At 43.1% G+C, this 18,158-nt stretch overlaps 1 long non-coding RNA gene across 1 annotated transcript in view; it reads right to left on the minus strand.

Annotated features, from left to right (window-relative positions):
* Nucleotides 1-1,382: 1,382 nt before the first annotated feature.
* LOC308589780 overlaps nucleotides 1,383-18,158 on the minus strand; it is a 54,840-nt gene continuing 38,064 nt past the window's right edge. Inside the window, exons 2-3 of the long non-coding RNA XR_014009480.1 lie at nucleotides 10,947-11,049; nucleotides 1,383-2,091 (exon numbers count right to left, since the gene is read on the minus strand). This is a non-coding gene — a long non-coding RNA (uncharacterized lncRNA). The remainder of the gene's footprint in view (nucleotides 2,092-10,946; nucleotides 11,050-18,158) is intronic.

The raw sequence follows: 18,158 nt of genomic DNA on the forward strand, positions 1-18,158 counted from the left end.
GACATGTAAAACATTCTGATGCCCTTCTAAAAACTGGCTACCCTCCAATTCTCCAGGAAAAAGGCTGATTTTAGTAATATGCACATTACTGTTAAAATTCATATTTCTTAAAATATTTTGGGTGGCAGCCATCTGGCCTCTGCATCCTGCTAATTTGTAATTTATCAGTTAAGCTTCAAAATGTTGCCCTTTGCCACTTGTCTGACATAGCTCCTCAAGATGCTCTCTCTGAAAATGTGAGTTCAAATCCGTTATTGCACTAAGTGCCTTCTTTGACATATCAGCAACACCATCTCCAGCTACTACTGATATGTTTTTTTCTGTAGACTTTATAGCCAGGGATAAACTGTATCCCAGCAATTATCACTGTTGCATCTGGTTTCTAATATTCTATGAAACGTCTGAGTATTTGATTGCCTAGCCATTGTCTCTGCTAGCTCATTATCAGCTTCTGTCCCTTTGCAGGCATAGGTTCATAAGCATAGCTGGCTAATGGCTGAATAATAGCACCAGGTCCTGTGTCGTTGTTTACATTCACAGGAAGGAAAACAAACAGTAGTCCATTCTTTTATCACCTTATATCCCCTTCCCCTAGCAAATGACATATTGTTGTAGACAGCTTCAGAATGTAAACATTCAAGTGGGTTACATCCAAAGTGCAGCCAACTTTTAAAAATCCCACCACAAAAAGTCTCCTCAGTTTGGAATGGTATGATATGTAGTGCAGGGGATTTCAGCAGGCATAGGCAAAATATCAGAAGCTGGGAGGGTGGAGTTTCCACTCATGTAAGAGATTTTCTGGGTCCCAGCTATTGCATTCGGTTCAACCAAGTCATATGGATTTCAATGAGAGAAAGTTTGGAACATGTTCAACTCTCCAATCAATTAACGATCATGCAAATCATACACAATGCTTCTAGCATGTGTTATTCTAGATGCTAAAAGCAAAGGCACTGTGTCACTTGCTTTTGGTTTCTCATTCTGTGGAATTGATGTTGTCTGGTACAGTTCTTACAACCCCCAGGCCATTGGTGTCAGTGACTGCAGAAGTGGGCAATGACCTTTTAAGAAACAGCTCCTCAAGTGGGGTTGGATTAACAACAGGTCCAGCACAACCAGCACAACCAGCCTTCATAATGCCTCAAAAGGCCTCAGCATGCTGCTGAGACAACAGCTCCCCTGGGCTGTGACCTGTCCAGGGTCCTGACTGAATGGAAGTGACTTTTTTCTATCAGACTAGACCAGCAGTTCTCAAACAGTTTTCTCAGGACCACGCTTTCAAAATAAAAATTTGCTCATGCCGCACTGATTTTTTTTATTGATAAGAAATACATTGGAAAACAGAAAAAACGAACTCCTAGCAATGCTTGATTTATAACATAGAACACAATTACTTTATAATATGATCATGAGATATCCAGAAAGTATAAAACAATGCAACCATATAAGAACTTGAATCATTCCCAGAATTTAATTCTAAACAAGCCTCTTACATATGTACCTTAAGTATATAACCTCATTTATATTAGGTCTAATTTGAGACAAACAAACTTTCATTTCCTCATCAACACAAAGAAGCCTTTCTCTTTTCTGACCTTTCATATTTGTCACAGCTGAAAACTCCTGTTCACAACAATAAGGCTCTTGTTTCTGAGGTCTGACTCTCCCTATGAGGAATCCTGCAATATACTGGGTTCTTTGCCGTTGGATTTGCTGCAGCACATATGTCCCTAAGCTGATTCTCACATATGCTCTGACCTTGTTGTTCAAAATGGAACTTATATATATGCCTGCACACAAAGTTCTACTTTGCTACAACTTCCACACGTTCTTTATTGTGACAAGTTCTTTCTCAAACAGCATCACTGCATGCTCACACCACTCCTTTACTGGAGATTTTCATAAGCAGTTTCTGCTATGATATGGGGATCCACTTCTCAAAAGAGGGAGAATGTCAAACATTCCGCTGGGTTTTGGGTCCACCTAAAGTAGCTCCTGGGAGCACAGCCATGGTCTGCGCAGACTGCTGTTCTTTCTCTGGTTGTTGCTGGTGTTTCTGGACCTTCCTGTTGAAGAGTTAGTCTTGATTTTCTGCCAGACATAGTGACACAGAATGAAACCCAGATGTGACCACATCAAGAACAAAACTTTCATTAAGCAAACAGATCTTTTAATTTATAGCGCTAACTCCATGTGGAAAAAACCTGAGAAGTATTTGAGAAATACAGCTAAGCACTCATAATGTTTGGAGAGACCTGAATAAGAAAATCTATACTTCTTCTTCTGTGCTTCTTCTTCTCCTCTGGGCTTTGTTCTGTACATTGCCTGATCCTGAACTGCCAATCAGGATGTTATTAAGCAGAATCTTCCTTGCACTGGCAGAAGGTAGGACTACATTACCTCTACTATTCCATGTTCCATTGTGGGAGAAGGAAACCCAAGCCCAATGTCTTTCCCTTTAAAAAACTTAATTGCTTGGTGAAAATTCAGAAACAAAAAGCAGCAGTGTATTCTCAGGCCCCATCTGCTCAATACAGATAAAACAGTATTATACCAAGCCATGGCTTCCCTCAAAGAACCCTGGGAAGTGTAGAACCTTGTAGCAATACTTTGATCTTGCAACTGACATATGTCCACCCATCTTCCTAAAATGTGTACCCCAACATACTATAGAGTGCTAATGGACTCAGAATTGAAGCTGAACCTAAGAACGTCTTTGCTATGTACACTAGCTGGAGTCTAACTAAGGAAGCAGAGGAGATAAGCAAGAATGACCAGGCCTTAGATGCATAAGAATTCTAGTAAATGTTCATTCTTTTGCATGTTCCCTATGTTTTACTCTCTCCATTCTATTATAGCTGTAGCTCAATACAGCTTTACAATATTTTGAAATGGTCTGATCTATCACCACTTTGTTCAGTTGGTGGGAAGACTCCGATGAACTCCTGGTTTGTAATGTATTATTATTTATTGTTTTGCTAGAACTTTTAGCTGAAATCATTTGCAAGGATACAAAAATACAAAAAAGGTGTCATAATAAATCAACAGGAACATAAAGAAAATTTATTTGCCGATGACATTGTGATATTAACAAATGATCCCCTGACAGCAATTCCTGCTTTAGTTAATAATATAGACAGGTGTGGTAATGTGGCTGTCTTACAAATTAATTGTACTAAATCTAGGAGAGTATGAATATTCTACCAGGGCTAAAGGTTTCACTCTATATCACAAACATTTCCATTATCTAGGAGTAACAATTCCTCCCAATTGTAAAAAAAACTGCAGATATCACAATACTGGTATATATGTATCTATGGCTTGACTGCACTTGGAATACTGTGTGTGGTTCTGGTCACGTCAGCTCACCTAGAAAAGGATATTGTAGAGTTGTTAAAGGTTCAGAAAAGGACTATCAAAATTATCAAGGGAATGGAGTGACTTCCCTATGAGTTTTAGTTAAGAGAAAAGGTAAGAGGGGACATGATAGGTAAAGGTAAAGGGACCCCTGACCGTTAGGTCCAGTCGTGACTGACTCTGGGGTTGCGGGGCTCATCTCGCTCTATAGGCCATGTGGCCAGTATGACTAAGCCGCTTCTGGCGAACCAGAGCAGCGCATGGAAACGCCCTTTACCTTCCCACCATAGCGGTATTTATTTATCTACTTACACTTTGATGTGCTTTCGAACTGCTAGGTTGGCAGGAGCAGGGACCAAACAATGGGAGCTCACCCCATCGCGGGGATTCGAACCGCGACCTTCTGATCGGCAAGCCCTAGGCTCTGTGGTTTAACCCACAGCGCCACCCGTGTCCCAGGGGACGTGATAGAAGTTTATAAAATTATGCATGGCATGGAGAAATCAGACGGAGAAAAGTTTTTCTTCCTCTTTCATAACACATGGAGTTGAATGTTGGAAGATTCAGGAAAGGACTTATCCACACATTACACAGTTAAATTGTGGATCGAGGACCCGACCCCCGCGATGTGAAATGAATACACAAAGACACGTGATATAAGGTTAATGGGCATGGAAAGGCCACAACTTTATTGATTACAGCAGTGAAAAGGTATTGGCTTAGGCATTGGATCTCAAAACAAGTGGGTTTATTCACCAGTAGGTGGAGCCTGTTGATGCTAATCCAACTATAGGCTCCCCCCTGATGTCACCGAGGGTCGTGCCATGGCCTCCCGCCAAGCAGGCATCGGACAGAACACACGGCCGCCAGGTTCCTTTAACGGAATACCCAAAAATTGAAGGCCTAGGCGATGGCCACACCTAGCCCTTCGACACACCACAACACATTATTGCAATGCCTAACCTACCCACCAATACCACAAAAGTTGTGACGATTGCTACGAGGTAGGCGAAAAAACCAAAAAGCCTAATGCCAAATGGAAAAACTCCTACCAGGCCCCCTAGACAACCAGGGCGACCAACCTAAGGTCCATAGCAAGGCCAATAACCTAAGCCCTAACTCTAAGGGAGTGGAGGGTGGGTGACTCGCGACGAGACGACGGTGAAGAAAGAGGCCGGTGAGAGGCTGGCGCCGCAGCAAAAGGCTGCTGAACACGCCCCCTCCGAGGCACCTGGTTGGATGCCTCCAGAGGGGCGTGGGCACCAGCCAGGTGAGGTGGAGGCAGGGGGCTAAGCCCCCTGCTAGGGGCGGCGCTCAGGCTCCCGCCCACAACCACTCCCCTCTCTTCCAGGGAGGAGAGTCTCTATGGCACTCACTCTCACAGAAGGCAGTGACAGCCACTAACCTGCATGGTTTTTGAAGAGGATAGACAAATTCATGGGTGAGAGGGCTATCGGTGGCTACTAGCCATGATCAGCTGCCTAGGACAAATCATTCCAAGCATGTAGAGAAATTTGTTTTTGGACGTTGTGAAATCTGCTTAGAGAAGCCCAGTACCGAGCAAAAGATATCTCAGTTGGGTTGCTTATGTAATTTGTAAAATTAATGGCTTGTGTACTTCCTAGCTGTGTGACATTTACCTTACCCCCTGCCTCCATCTGGAGCCTGTTACAGGTAGGGTGCAGGGAGCTCTAAGCAGCTCTTCACCGAACCTTAGCAAATTATTCATAGCTGCTGCTTAGATGCAGGCTCTTGGTACTATGACCAAGGACTAAAATGTAGCACACACCAAAGAGCATAGCATAGTGGCTACAATGCTGAGATAAAAGACCCTGAGACTTCTCTCTGCCGTGATCCTAGGCAAACCCTCTCAACTCAGTTGCTTGCCCATCTTGGGGTAATAATAACAATAATCTATTTTATAATATTGTTGTAAGGATTCCAATAGGCATTATGTTGTTTCTTTTTCTATTCTAACTTTCAAATGAGCAGTTTCCTGCATTCCCCAGTCCCCCAAATATGCAAAGACCATCACCTTGTCCGCAGGTAACATATTTCACTGATAGCCATAGCTCAGTGATCTGTCTTGCAAGCAGGATGTCCCAGGTTCAATCCCCGGCAGATCCAGGTAGGGTTGGGAGAGAGTCCTGTCTGAAATCCTGGAGAGCTGCTGCCAGTCAGTGTAGACAATACTAAACTAGATGGACCAATGGTCTGACTTAGTATAAGACAGCTTCCTAAGTTCATATGTTCCTAAAGGACCACCAAGTGTGGTACTTGGTGTTTAAATGTGTAATTTGGGCTATGTCTAAAAAAAGTGCTTCCATTGGTACAAGGACTTTTGGCTGTGCAGCAAAACTTCCCCTCCCTCTTCTTTCTGCCTGGGTTTTCTCCCAATGCTCTGGAGCAGATTTGGAGAGGGGGCACAGAGAGAGGAGAGGAAGGGGAAGTTCCATTGAACAAGCAGAAACTTGTGCAGATGTACTTCATTGGATACTGCTCAGTTTTATTAAAATTTCCAAAGGTCCCAGTACTCAGTTACTCCTCCTCTCGCAATAGCACCTTCAAGGTACATTTCCCAAAGTTGCTCTCCATACATGAATTAAATCTATCAGTTAAATTAAAATATGAATCAGTAAAGCTAAAGAAAGACAATTTTCAGTAATACAGTGCTACCTCGGGTTAAGAACTTAATTCGTTCTGGAGGTCTGTTCTTAACCTGAAACTGTTCTTAACCTGAAGTATCACTTTAGCTAATGGGGCCTCCCACTGCCGATGCGCCGATGCCACTTGATTTCTGTTCTCATCCTGAAGCAAAGTTCTTAACCCGAGGTACTATTTCTGGGTTAGCGGAGTCTGTAACCTGAAGCGTCTGTAACCCAAGGTACCACTGTATAAAAGAGAAGATGTGAATGGAGGAGAAACCTTGAGTCAAGATATTCAAGGTGAAGAATCCACTCTTCTTACCTTGGTCTAATCTTTCCTGTTAGGGACGCGGGTGGCGCTGTGGGTTAAACCACAGAGCCTAGGACTTGCCAATCAAAAGGTTGGTGCTTCGAATCCCCACGACGGGGTGAGCTCCCGTTGCTCAGTCCCTGCTCCTGCCAGGGACCTAGCAGTTTGAAAGCACATCAAAGTGTAAGTAGATAAATAGGTACCGCTCCGGTGGGAAGGTAAATGGCGTTTCCGTGCGCTGCTCTGGTTCACCAGAAGCAGCTTAGTCATGCTGGCCACATGACCCGGAAGCTGTACGCTGTCTCCCTTGGCCAATAAAGCGAGATGAGCACCGAACCCCAGAGTCGGCCATGACTGGACTAATGGTCAGGGGTCCCTTTATCCTTTACCTAATCTTCCCTGTTAGCCCTGATCTCAACAACAACCACGAAGCGATGGAGCAACGCTGAAGACAATGTTATTATCCCATGGAACGTGTGCAACTCCAAGTGTCTGCCTTCTGTCATTAAAGAAGCACATGCAGACCCAGCTGCTGCATGAAGCAGGCATCAATTTTTAAATACATTTACATTTTATGAGCACCTAAATTGTGCCTGTGTAGCTTGACCTGTATTGGAGGCCACAAGATCAACCAAACTGCAAAACTTCTCAATAAATAAAGCCCCTGTGTCATTTTGAAAGCAGGCATCTCGGAACAGGAGTAGCAGATGTGCTGCATGTCAGCAGTGGCAGAGTTGTTGCAGAGCGATGTTGCAGAGTTCCCCAAATCTAACATTTGTCTCACTCAGTCTAGCCAGTGCTATTACTCATGTGTGTCACTAATGCTTGAAATTATTCCAGAATTTTGGGGGATTCTGGATTAATTGGAAAGAGGCAAATTGAGAAGCCAAATGAATACATCCAATATCTAACCAGGTCTGTTATTGAGATACAATCCACATGTTTGTTTGCTAGACATCACTGCACCAATATTTTTCACAGAAGCAATTGCAACTCACAGGGCATGCTGTATGGAGTAGAGCCCTGTGTCTCCCTTGTTTGTAGTGAGATTTTGTGCTGCATGCCACCACAAAATGTAATAAAAAGCCAGAGGGTCTTAAGTCACAAGTACTGTACCTTTCATGAAGCAGGAGAAGTGGGTGCTGCTAGAATAATAACCTTTAAAATGGACTTGGGTACATGCATGCAGACCTCCACACCTTCAAGCTAATGTTGAGAATGCTCTCTCCATTAACTTGAATAGGGAGAGGAAGAAAGAAGAGGCTAGTCCCCCGCCAAAATGGCTGAGGGTGAAGGGTGACTCTCAGCTCCAATAAAGGTTGTTACTGCAAGGCTGCTTGATGAGTGGGTGAGATGGCCCCTCTCTGCCTAATAGTAGGGCCAGCCCTGGTGATTATTGTCCGCTGTTTGGCTGAATACAGGGCTAAAACGTGTGCAAGAAGTGAAAAGAGAAGAAGCGCAATTTGCCAGCAGACTCCCTCAATGACAGAGGAAGCCATTTCTCTGGTAGTGCAAAATGATGCAGGCATGCACATCAAACACGACCCAGGAAAAGTGCTGGATTAATGTATAGGCTAAGTAGCCAGAAGCCTAGGGCCTCTAAATCTAGGGGGCCTTGCCAGCCTGCCCGCTCCCCAGCAGGCAACCTCCCCTCTCCCAAAATTGCAAACCCAAGACTTCATGCAAGGGCAGGGCAACTCGGGACTCTAAATCTAGGGGGCCTCCCCAGCCTGCCTGCTCCCCAGTGCCGCAGTCTTCCCTCTTCCAAAATTGCAAACCCAAGACTTCATGCAAGGGCAGGCCCAGCAACTATGAGACCCAGGGCTAGCCAGTGGGGCCCCATTTGAAGAAATGGGGCCCAACTTTAGTTTTTTGTTTTGATAGGGCCCCAGTCAAAACCTGCAAAATCCTATAGATATAAATAAAATTCATCTACATTGCCCTGGTGCTGGGATCCTCTTAGAAGCTGCACGCAGGGCCCAATTTGGCCCAATTGTTCCAATTGCCTTAAGGTCAGCCCTGATGAGACGGTGCAGGGGTTGGACTGACAAGCCCTGCACCTTCTAGGTCCCTGGAGTCACTATTCAGACTATAGACTCAAGGACTTGTTATGGAAATAAAGAGGAGGGCACTTATTGGAAATCAGTATTGTCACCTCTCCCCCCCCCTCAAACTCTGGGACGATGAGCCCAGCCACCTTTTATTCACAGTCACATAAGCACTACACTACAGCATGGCCATAAACTTGTACGTTCAACTGCTGAAATACACACCCAATATGTAGCCATGGAGATTTATGTTACTGCTTTATGAATGAACGCTGTGTTTTATTAATGGACTCTGTATTTTTGGAATTAGCTAAGAGCCACCAATAGGGAGCTCTAGAATCTGACAGCTAACCAATTGGGTACTACCAAACAGTGACCCCTATTGCTGAAAGCAGGTAACCAACAGGAAATGCTTCAGCTCAGCCTTTGCACTGGTGACTGAACACCCCCTGCTGTGCAGATAATGGAGAAAGCTCATAAATTGTATCCCTTCTGGCATCCTGGCCAACTCTGTTATGCTGGTGTAAACCCTGGTGCACCAGGAGCCCAGAATAGCAGCAAATAAAATCCGCTCATACGTCAGCGACTAATAAGGGTTGTCAACCAGTTCTTCCAAAGTCTTCCTAAATTATAAAGCTCCAAAATAGAGGCCAAAAGAGAAGAGGTCTGGGAAGAGCGAACCATACAATGGGCACCACCAGAGAAAAGCCCCTGCTCTGTGTAGCTCCTGCCCTGTCATTTGATAGGGTGCCCACTTGCCCTCCTTCTTGACATGGAATGCTCTCTATTGGAGTCTCCAGGTCCAATATAAAGACCATAAGAAGGGAGAGCAGGGACCTTGAAGTTCTCAATAGCTGTTAAGCAAGCAAGCAAGCACACAGGTTACATTTGTCACAGGACGCCTATGTCCTGGCCAGACCTGCACTCAATCTTGTTTTTGTACAATCTTGTTTGTTCTCAGTAACCAAAATCATATTATCAACATAAACAAGCAGAAAAGTTGTTTTCCTTCATTTGCAATGAATTGTACAAAACAAAGTGGCACTAATAAAGAAAAGTTCTAGGATGGCAACAGAAAGCAAGCTAAAAATGCTTTTGCAGTTCATCAGAACTATCCAGCAATATCAAGTTATAGGAAAACTGGTGTTATTAACAGTAACCCTTCTAGCTGCTTAATTGATTTGGCAGCTTCCATGCACATGACGTCTGATGCTAATTCCTCCCCCTCCCCCCCCCCGAGTTAAATGATAACTCATCAGAGGCAGCTACAGTTGCAAATGGAAACAAAATATCTGTGAAAGGAAGAGAAGCAGTTTTGCTGAAGTGTGTTGCAGGTAGAAATACTGTTTGTAATGAAGTGAGAGCAGTAGTTGCTTGAATTAACAAATAAGAAAGTTTTGAGAAGTTACATGCTAGATTAAAATTGATTAATTCATTGAGAAGGGGATTGTAAGGAAAACCCTGAGGCCTAATTTGAATAATTCATTCAGGTGAGGGTCATATGCCTTGTCAATCCCAGCAGGTATATAACAGGAAGCCCCAGCCTGGTGCTTTGGCTCTCATAGAACAGTAGCAGCCTGCGGCCTGCCCAGCTTCGAGTTCTTATGCATTTTTGTCATTTAAGATTCAGTTGATAACCATGATTGCTCTCTGTACAGTTTTCAAAAGAGGTTGCCTGAACAGTTTTATATTTAATATTGTACCATTGTGAGGTATAAGTCAAGGTGACTGGAAGGGATCATAAAGGAACCAAGATGCTACAGAAGTCTTTTCAGACTCAATAAGCCATGGAGACATTTACATAAAAGCCATCTCACTCACTGGTACCTCTCTCATCCCCAAACTATTATTTTACTTATTTCATAAAATTTAAACACAGCTTGATTGTAAAAACAACAACACATAAACCCACAAAAACAAACAAACACACACACACACACACACACCCTCTCAAAGCAGTTTACGGAAAGATAAAACAACAAAATCAATGAAAATTTGAAATCATATTTTAAAATGTACAAAAGCTAAAATACTTTTGCTATTTTTCCCCCTATTTCCTGTCCTGCCATTAAGTATGTCTCTTGAGTCTCTTCCTTGGTCATCACTTCATTGGAATTGCTCTTACAAAATGCCTAGAGATTTTCTTCTAGGAAAAAGTTAAACATTATACAAGGCTCTTATTTTATAGAATAAATCTGTTACATATTATAGGTGGTGTTATTGACCATTTTCTCATTTGCAAAGTGATGGGCATCCCTGTTCCAGGAAGCCACTGATCTGTGGCACCACAAACAGTATATTATCTTGCAGTAGTGGCTGGTGGGGCAGGACTGTGCTGCAGCTTCCCAGTGCTGTGTGTTGCTGCAGGTTACTGAGATGGTGAGGGGGCAAGGGCTTGGTACAGGGCAGCAACAAGAGTATGAGCTTACTCCCTGCTGCATCATGCAGTGTTGGGAGGCCAGGTCAGCAACACAACTCATCCCATGCTGCTCTGCCAGCTGCTATTGTTCTATGATAGCCAAAGCACCATCAGCCATAGGCTCTGTTGGCAAGATGTAATTCCTTTTACTCTTAATGTGATCGCACCTTTGTTTCTGGAATGGAATTAGAAAAGGCATAAGGATGGCATGTTGTGTGGCTGTTCTTGGGCCCAGCCTGAACTCCCAGCATCTCCAGGTAGGACTGCTGCCTGTCAAAAAAAACCAAGAGCCACTGTCAGTTACAGTAGACAGTACTGACTGGGGTGGACACAGTACAGTGGTACCTCAGGTTACAGACACTTCAGGTTACATACGCTTCAGGTTACAGACTCTGCTAACCCAGAAATAGTACCTCAGGTTAAGAACTTTGCTTCAGGATGAGAACAGAAATTGCTTGACAGTACGGCAGCAGCGGGAGGCCCCATTAGCTGAAGTGGTGCTTCAGGTTAAGAACAGTTTCAGGTTAAGAACAGACCTCCAGAATGAATGAAGTTCTTAACCCGAAGTACAACTGTATAGAGCTGTTTCCTATGTTCCTATGTTCCTGTGTATGCTGTGGAATGGGTATATTTTTAAAGTCATCAATACAGATAACCTAAAACTACTGAACTAGGGATGGTATTGGTTCCTGGTGCCATAATGTTATGGGCTGGATTCAGGTGACTCTGCAGCTACAGCACATCTTGAAAGAAGAGGCTTATAATTATTGTTAATCTGTTTAACCACAGCAAACAAACCTACTCACGCTTATTGTGATATAATCAATATTTTCACTTGACTGGAAATAAAATAAAGGATTGTCATACTATTCATTCTTGGTGGAGAGGGGAGAAATGTATTTTCAGAAGACTCTGTTTCTACAAAAGATTCCTTTTCTACAAAAGCTAGCAAAGATATTTAGTGTATTGATTGAAGGTAAAGTTCCCCAGCCACCATTAAGTGCCTTTTGGCTCCGTTACCAGAATCAATTTTCCAATGCCTTCTTTTCTTTTCCATATGATACATCTTTGTACGTTGATTCAGTGATGCATATTAGGACAACACTAAGAATAAGATTCAGCTCAGATCTGAATCTGAACTTTTGGGAAGCCATCCAATCAGTTCCACATCACACTGTGGCCTGATTTGATTTGTATTTTGGGTCCCAAGCAGCTTTGTTAAGAACAAAACTCTGTTCTTGATCATCCACTATTATGGGGAATTTAAAAAACAGTTAAAACTTTTTCCCCCCTTCTAACTGAAGTGGATGAACTTTGTAGGCATATCAACCTTGTGGTTCGAGGACCCGGTCCCCGCATAGTGGAATGAAAACACAAGGACACGTGATATAAGGCTAATGGGCAAGAAAAGGCCACAACTTTATTGATTACAGCAAGTGAAAAGGTATTGGCTTAGGCATTGGATTATGTCAGCTGACTCTACCCCCTCAGAGAGGGGTGAGTCTAAAACAAGGGGGGTTTATTCACCAGTAGGTGGATCCTGTTGATGCTAATCCAACTATAAGCTCTCCCCTAATGTCACCGAGGGTTGTGCCATGGCCTCCCGCCACTCAGGCATTGGACAGAATACACGACCACCGGATTCCTTTAACGGAATACCCAAAAATTGAAGGCGTAGGCGATGGCCACACCTAGCCCTTCGACACACCACAACACATTATTCCAATGCCTAACCTACCCACCAATACCACGAAAGTTGTGACGATTGCTACGAGGTAGGCGAAAAAACCAAAAAACCTAATGCCAAATGGAAAAATTCCTACCAGGCCCCCCAGACAACCAGGGTGACCAACCTAAGGTCCATAGCAAGGCCAAAAGAAAACTGAGACCCTGAGCTCTAAGGGAGTGGAGGGTGGGTAACTCGCGACGGGACGACGACGAGTGAGGCCGGGAAGATGGCGCCGTAGTGATTTAAGCTGCTATACACGCCCCCTCACAGGCACCTGGTTGGATGCCTGTCAGTGGGCGTGGGCGCCAGCCAGGTGAGTGGGAGGCAGGGGGCTAACGCCCCCTGCTTGAGGCGGAGTCTGGCCCCGACCACAACCACTCCCCTCTTTGCAGGAGGAGAGTATTTCCCTAGGTGGAATAAGCCAAATTATAAGCAAATACATCTTGGGGCTTGGGAGCTAGAAACCTTGATTCATCTAGAAAACAGAAATGATTTGGGGGAGAAAGGAATTAAATTTTCAGCTATGATCACCCCTGAATGAACTCTACTGAATTCTCAGAAGAATAGCTGCAGTGGTTTTCCTGCAAAGGAAGGTGTTATAGTTTGGGGTGTGTAAAAAATGAGCACTCATACCTCCTTTTGTGGGTGCCCTTTGCGGGACCGAGCACAGCACCCTGGCTCACCAGTTGGATGGGCTGGCCCACCTCCCTGTGCTTGTCATTGGGGGTTCCCGCCAAACCCCAGTTAACCTATCAGCGCTGAGTGGAGGCGGGGATTGTGAAAAGGGAGTCCCTGAAAGGTTGTCAGTGAACTCCCCACCATTGCAGGTATATGGGGTGGGCTGCCTGCGTACACAAGCATCTTGCAGTGAACCCTCCCATATCCCATTCACCCTGAGGAGCCCCAGTTCCCTGGCTGGGGCCTGGGAGGGTTACATGCCCAATGCCTAAGCCAATATCTTCCTACATCTGAAAGGTTTAATAAAGTTGTGGCCATTTTTAAATTCCATAACACATTGTCACAAGACATTATTCCTTCTGGTGGTCTCTCAGGGCTGGGGGGTTTCCTCCTGGGCATGCAAAAGGAACCACTTAATCTCACTTAGTGTTTTGTGGGAAATTGGTTTGGAAATTGCAGACATGAGGGGCGTGCCCCCGGGTAACAAACCTGCTAAACTACCGACAAATAGGTCCAGGAGTGTTGTGCCATGCACCCTTAACATTTGTTGTTCCAAATAAATCTTGCATGTACATATTTATTGAAATTTGTATTCATTTTTCTTGTTGGTGTTAATATCCTGTTGCTATCGATTTGTTTTGTTTGTATCTTTCTTACAATGAATGCAAGTACTATTATTTTCCTTTACCAAATCGTAAAATTGATAAATAGCATTAGATGGAGCCTGAAATCATGCTTGCTGACAGCTATATAATGGCTGCCCTGGAAATAATGGTGGTCTGTACTGTACTTGTGGTGTTATTTGTATTTCTGCAGTAAATTTACAGTTTTCCCAGATGTTTGGCATGCTGACATCATTAGTTTGGTGCTCTGATTCAAATTCAAGTTGACAGCCACAGGGGTCACACAAGTTTATGCAGACAATATTATTATTAAGATAAACACTTTTTTATAATAGTTTGTGATCTATTTTAAATTCTTATGTGGCTTTTATAGTGTATGTATAATTGATGTACACTGCTCTGGTGTGTGTGTGTGTGTGTGTGAGAGAGAGAGAGAGAGAGAGAGAGGAATCGTGGTATACAAGTATTTTTTATAAAATAAATAAATATTAACTTCCAAAGGTTAACAATTGAAGGCAATAACTCCTGGCATGCAACCAATTTTAGTTTACTTTATCTAGTTCTTTATTCTAGCTTTTAACCTTCCCCCTACATAGAGCCTGAGTAGGCAAAAACCCTTGTTTTTCATTTGCAAGATAAAATTGCTGCAATCTTATGCAAAGTTGCCTGGGACAATGCACCGCTGAACACAATAGGACTTACTTCTTAGTAAACATGTAAACAATTGTGCTGTAAGAATATAAAGCACATTACAATGCCCAGTACTTTTGGAAAGCATATTAGCATTTATTTATTCATTGCATTTGTAGTCTTTTCTTCCTTCCAAAGGAACCTAGGCATATCCAAACACGCTTCCTTGAATGCTTATGAGCAGGTTCATAGAACTATAGAGTTGGAAGGGACCACGAAGGTCATCTAGTCCAACCCCCTGCAATGCAGGAGTCTTCTGCTCAATGTGGGGCTTGAACCCCCGACCCAGAGATTAAGAGTCTCATGCTCTACCAACTGAGCAGTCTCAGCATCAGGGTGAGCAGAGTTTGGTTTCCAGACCACTTTATGCAGGGTTCAGCTCACCCTGATCCATAGACTATTGTCAACGCCGAGGCATTTTCCTGCCCAATGTGAAGAAATTTATGTTGGGGCAGAGATGAATGTATCTTTTGAGAGTGGACCCAAATCCATACCTGCCCCGAAGGGTGAACGTAACCCTGCATAAAGCAATCTGAAAACCAGACTGTGTTCTCTCTGATCCTGCTCAAGGAGCATTCAAGGAAGCATAGTTCGATATGCCTGCGAAAACTCCCTCCACAAAAGTTCACCAGGTGCTACACTACTGAGCACAAGGAAGCAATAAGAGAAGTTAAAATTGCGGGTTTTTTTCCACGAGCAACCATATCTATTAGTCCCAGAATCCATAGCACCAAAAGATATTCCGCTAGAGCCTCCAATCATTGCTACCTCCTCCTGCTCCTCTATCCAAAAGGGAGTTTCTTCACTTTAGCTTCTCTTACTGCTTCTCTTGTAAGCAAGGGTATATTTTATCACCTGCCCTAGGACTTTGGGATAAGGTAGTGGCAGGAAGATATCTTGATAAACAATTATTCTCTCCTCTTTTACCATGATTTTTTTTAATGCAAACTGTTTTGGTGAGTTAGTATGATGAGCTCTTATCTATATTCAGCGAGACATTATTTACACTTTTAAAAAGAGATGCTAAGGTACATTCTTTTCCCATTCTTAATTATTTTCAAAAGTCCTTAAGGCATTGTGTTTGGTCCTTCATTGCATGCACCGATAAGCATCAGACCAAGACTGTGGTCCAATGTATGTTCATGGGAGAGGCAAATCCCATTGAAATTAATGAGACTCACCTGCAGGTAAGCAGGTCTAGGACTAGACTACAAAGCAGTGAATGCCCCATTTGGAAAGCCTACAAGCCGAAAGATTAGGAAGGAACGTTTATCTATGAAACATTTTAATGAACCCCTTAATAGACTGTGGATTAAAGCAATACAAATCTTTTAGATAACTCTTGTTCTTACCCTTCAGTATTCCTGCCAGATCAATCTGTGAGTGGTACCTTTATCACACTCCTGCATCACAGTTTTGCAGTCAACACAATTCTGTGTCCAATGTCAGTACAATGTTATCACAAGGTCAGCAGACTAAAGTTCAGAACTCTTTCCCTCTCCCCTCTCTCTGCCAATCTCTTGCCAAAGGTGATGTAATTACAAGCTGATCAGGAAAGGGAACACACCATCTACAACACACACACAGAATGTTCAGCCATATCTGATTACTCATAAGTAAGTCTTACCAAGCTAATATAGCCTTATTCAGGCATTCTACTCCAGAGTCAAATCAACCCATGATGGCAGGGTGAATACAAGTGTATTAGATCTGCACCTGCTTGTCCTCCATGATTTCGAAGGATAACTTTGGCAGTGAAGAAGCTTTTGTACCTGTGTAGGCACCATGCATGGGTAACCTACAACCCTGGAAATCAGGCCTCTACAGTAGATGGAGAGCCTACATCAGTAGAAAAGGCTTCCTATTGCAGAACATATCCCTTCTACTTGCTGATGGAGCAAGTGTCTCGGCCACACTGTCTTCTCTCAGGTGATGATGGAATGATGAAATAGAACACCTGATTACAGTTTGAGACTTATGTGTCAAGTAAGAGTACCTGAGACTCCAGCCTGAACAGGCAGATATTGGGAGGCCAGGAAAAAAGAAGGCTTCTATATCTTTGGGGGTGGGGGATGTGGGCTAGCATTTGAATGTCATTGATGTCAGCTGAATACTTCAAGAAACTTGAATGCTTAAGAAGCACTGATCCCACAATAAACATGCACCTGGAAGCACCTTGATTGCTTCTTCCTCCAGTGGGAAACTTCCACTCGATCCTGGTTCCCTCCATAAATGGAAGGAGCCCTTAAGTTTGTAGAGGGACAAGTCAACGTTTAGCCACAGGGTAAAAAGAAGCAAAGGATTACAAATGCCACATAGGAAGAATTACACAAACATAAATCTAACCTGCAAGCACAGCTACCTAACATGTTCAATCTTCATATGTGTACAGGCACTTTATTAGGACATACGTTGTAACCACAATGAGCCACTTGCTGACCACACACCATGATCCAATGAAAATACAGTGTTTGCACTGTATTCATTAGTGCTAATTTGTATAGGTTTAAATTATTAAACACTAGTTTATACTTCACACACAGAGAGAGAATGGTGGAGTTTAGATGGTCCAACTGGGAGGTGATCCTGCAATTCAGGACATGTTCCCCAAATCCTGTTTAATAATGAACTAGGTTGATAAAAGAGTTTTTATCAAACACATAAACTAAGGAATTGTTTGCCTGGATTAAACAACCCATGAAAAGGCAGCGTTTAATGATAAGATTAGTTAGTAGAAGGAAAATTATTCCAATTGCTTTTGTTGGTTTAATACAAAGCTCCAACAAAACAGACTGTTTTGCTTGCTGTGTTACGTAGCCTGATCCTGTACATCTTTACTCAAAGTAAATCCCACTGAATTAACTAGAACCTACTCCTGAGTAAATGTGCAGGGAAATGCAATCATAGGTTCAAAGATGTGTTTTATTCATTACTTTATTCACTCAGCTTGTTCAGATAACCAGCAGGAAATGCACTCTGTACCAAAGGAGAGAAATATTAAAGCATAAAAACACAAAAATCCAAGCAGAAATTGAACAATTAATAAGGAAGCTAAAACCACAACAAGCAGGAGAGATAGCTTTAAAATGCCAAGGAATAAGAACAAATATAAAGGCTGCAAAAACAGAGGACTTTAAAATAAGACGCAGGTTCTAAAAGCCTGAGAGAACAAAAAGGGTTTTGCCTGATGCCAAAGACACTAAACTCTTCAACACAATGGGACTTGGGAGAAAACATCTACAGTGGTACCTCGGGTTACAAACGCTTCAGGTTACAGACTCCGCTAACCCGGAAGTAGTACCTCGGGTTAAGAACTTTGCTTCAGGATGAGAACAGAAATCGTGCAGCGGTGGCGTGGTGGCAGTGGGAGGCCCCATTAGCTAAAGTGGTGCTTCAGGTTAAGAACAGTTTCAGGTTAAGAACGGACCTCCAGAACAAATTAAGTTCTTAACCCGAGGTACCACTGTATAGCGTTGCACTGTAAATCTGATGTTTGCTATATTTCTCTAATATCCCATGTCTAAATAAATTGGAACTGATCTCAGTGGAACTTGATTCTGGCCATTGGTTCAGCCACAGCTTTAGAAGATTTCCGTTTCAAGTTGGATTATATCTGCTAATGTGACCTTTTGGGTCAGGGTCTTTCGATCCTACCCCTG

This window comes from Podarcis bocagei, assembly GCF_964188305.1.
Source record: "Podarcis bocagei genome assembly, chromosome: 6".
NCBI lineage: Eukaryota > Metazoa > Chordata > Lepidosauria > Squamata > Lacertidae > Podarcis > Podarcis bocagei.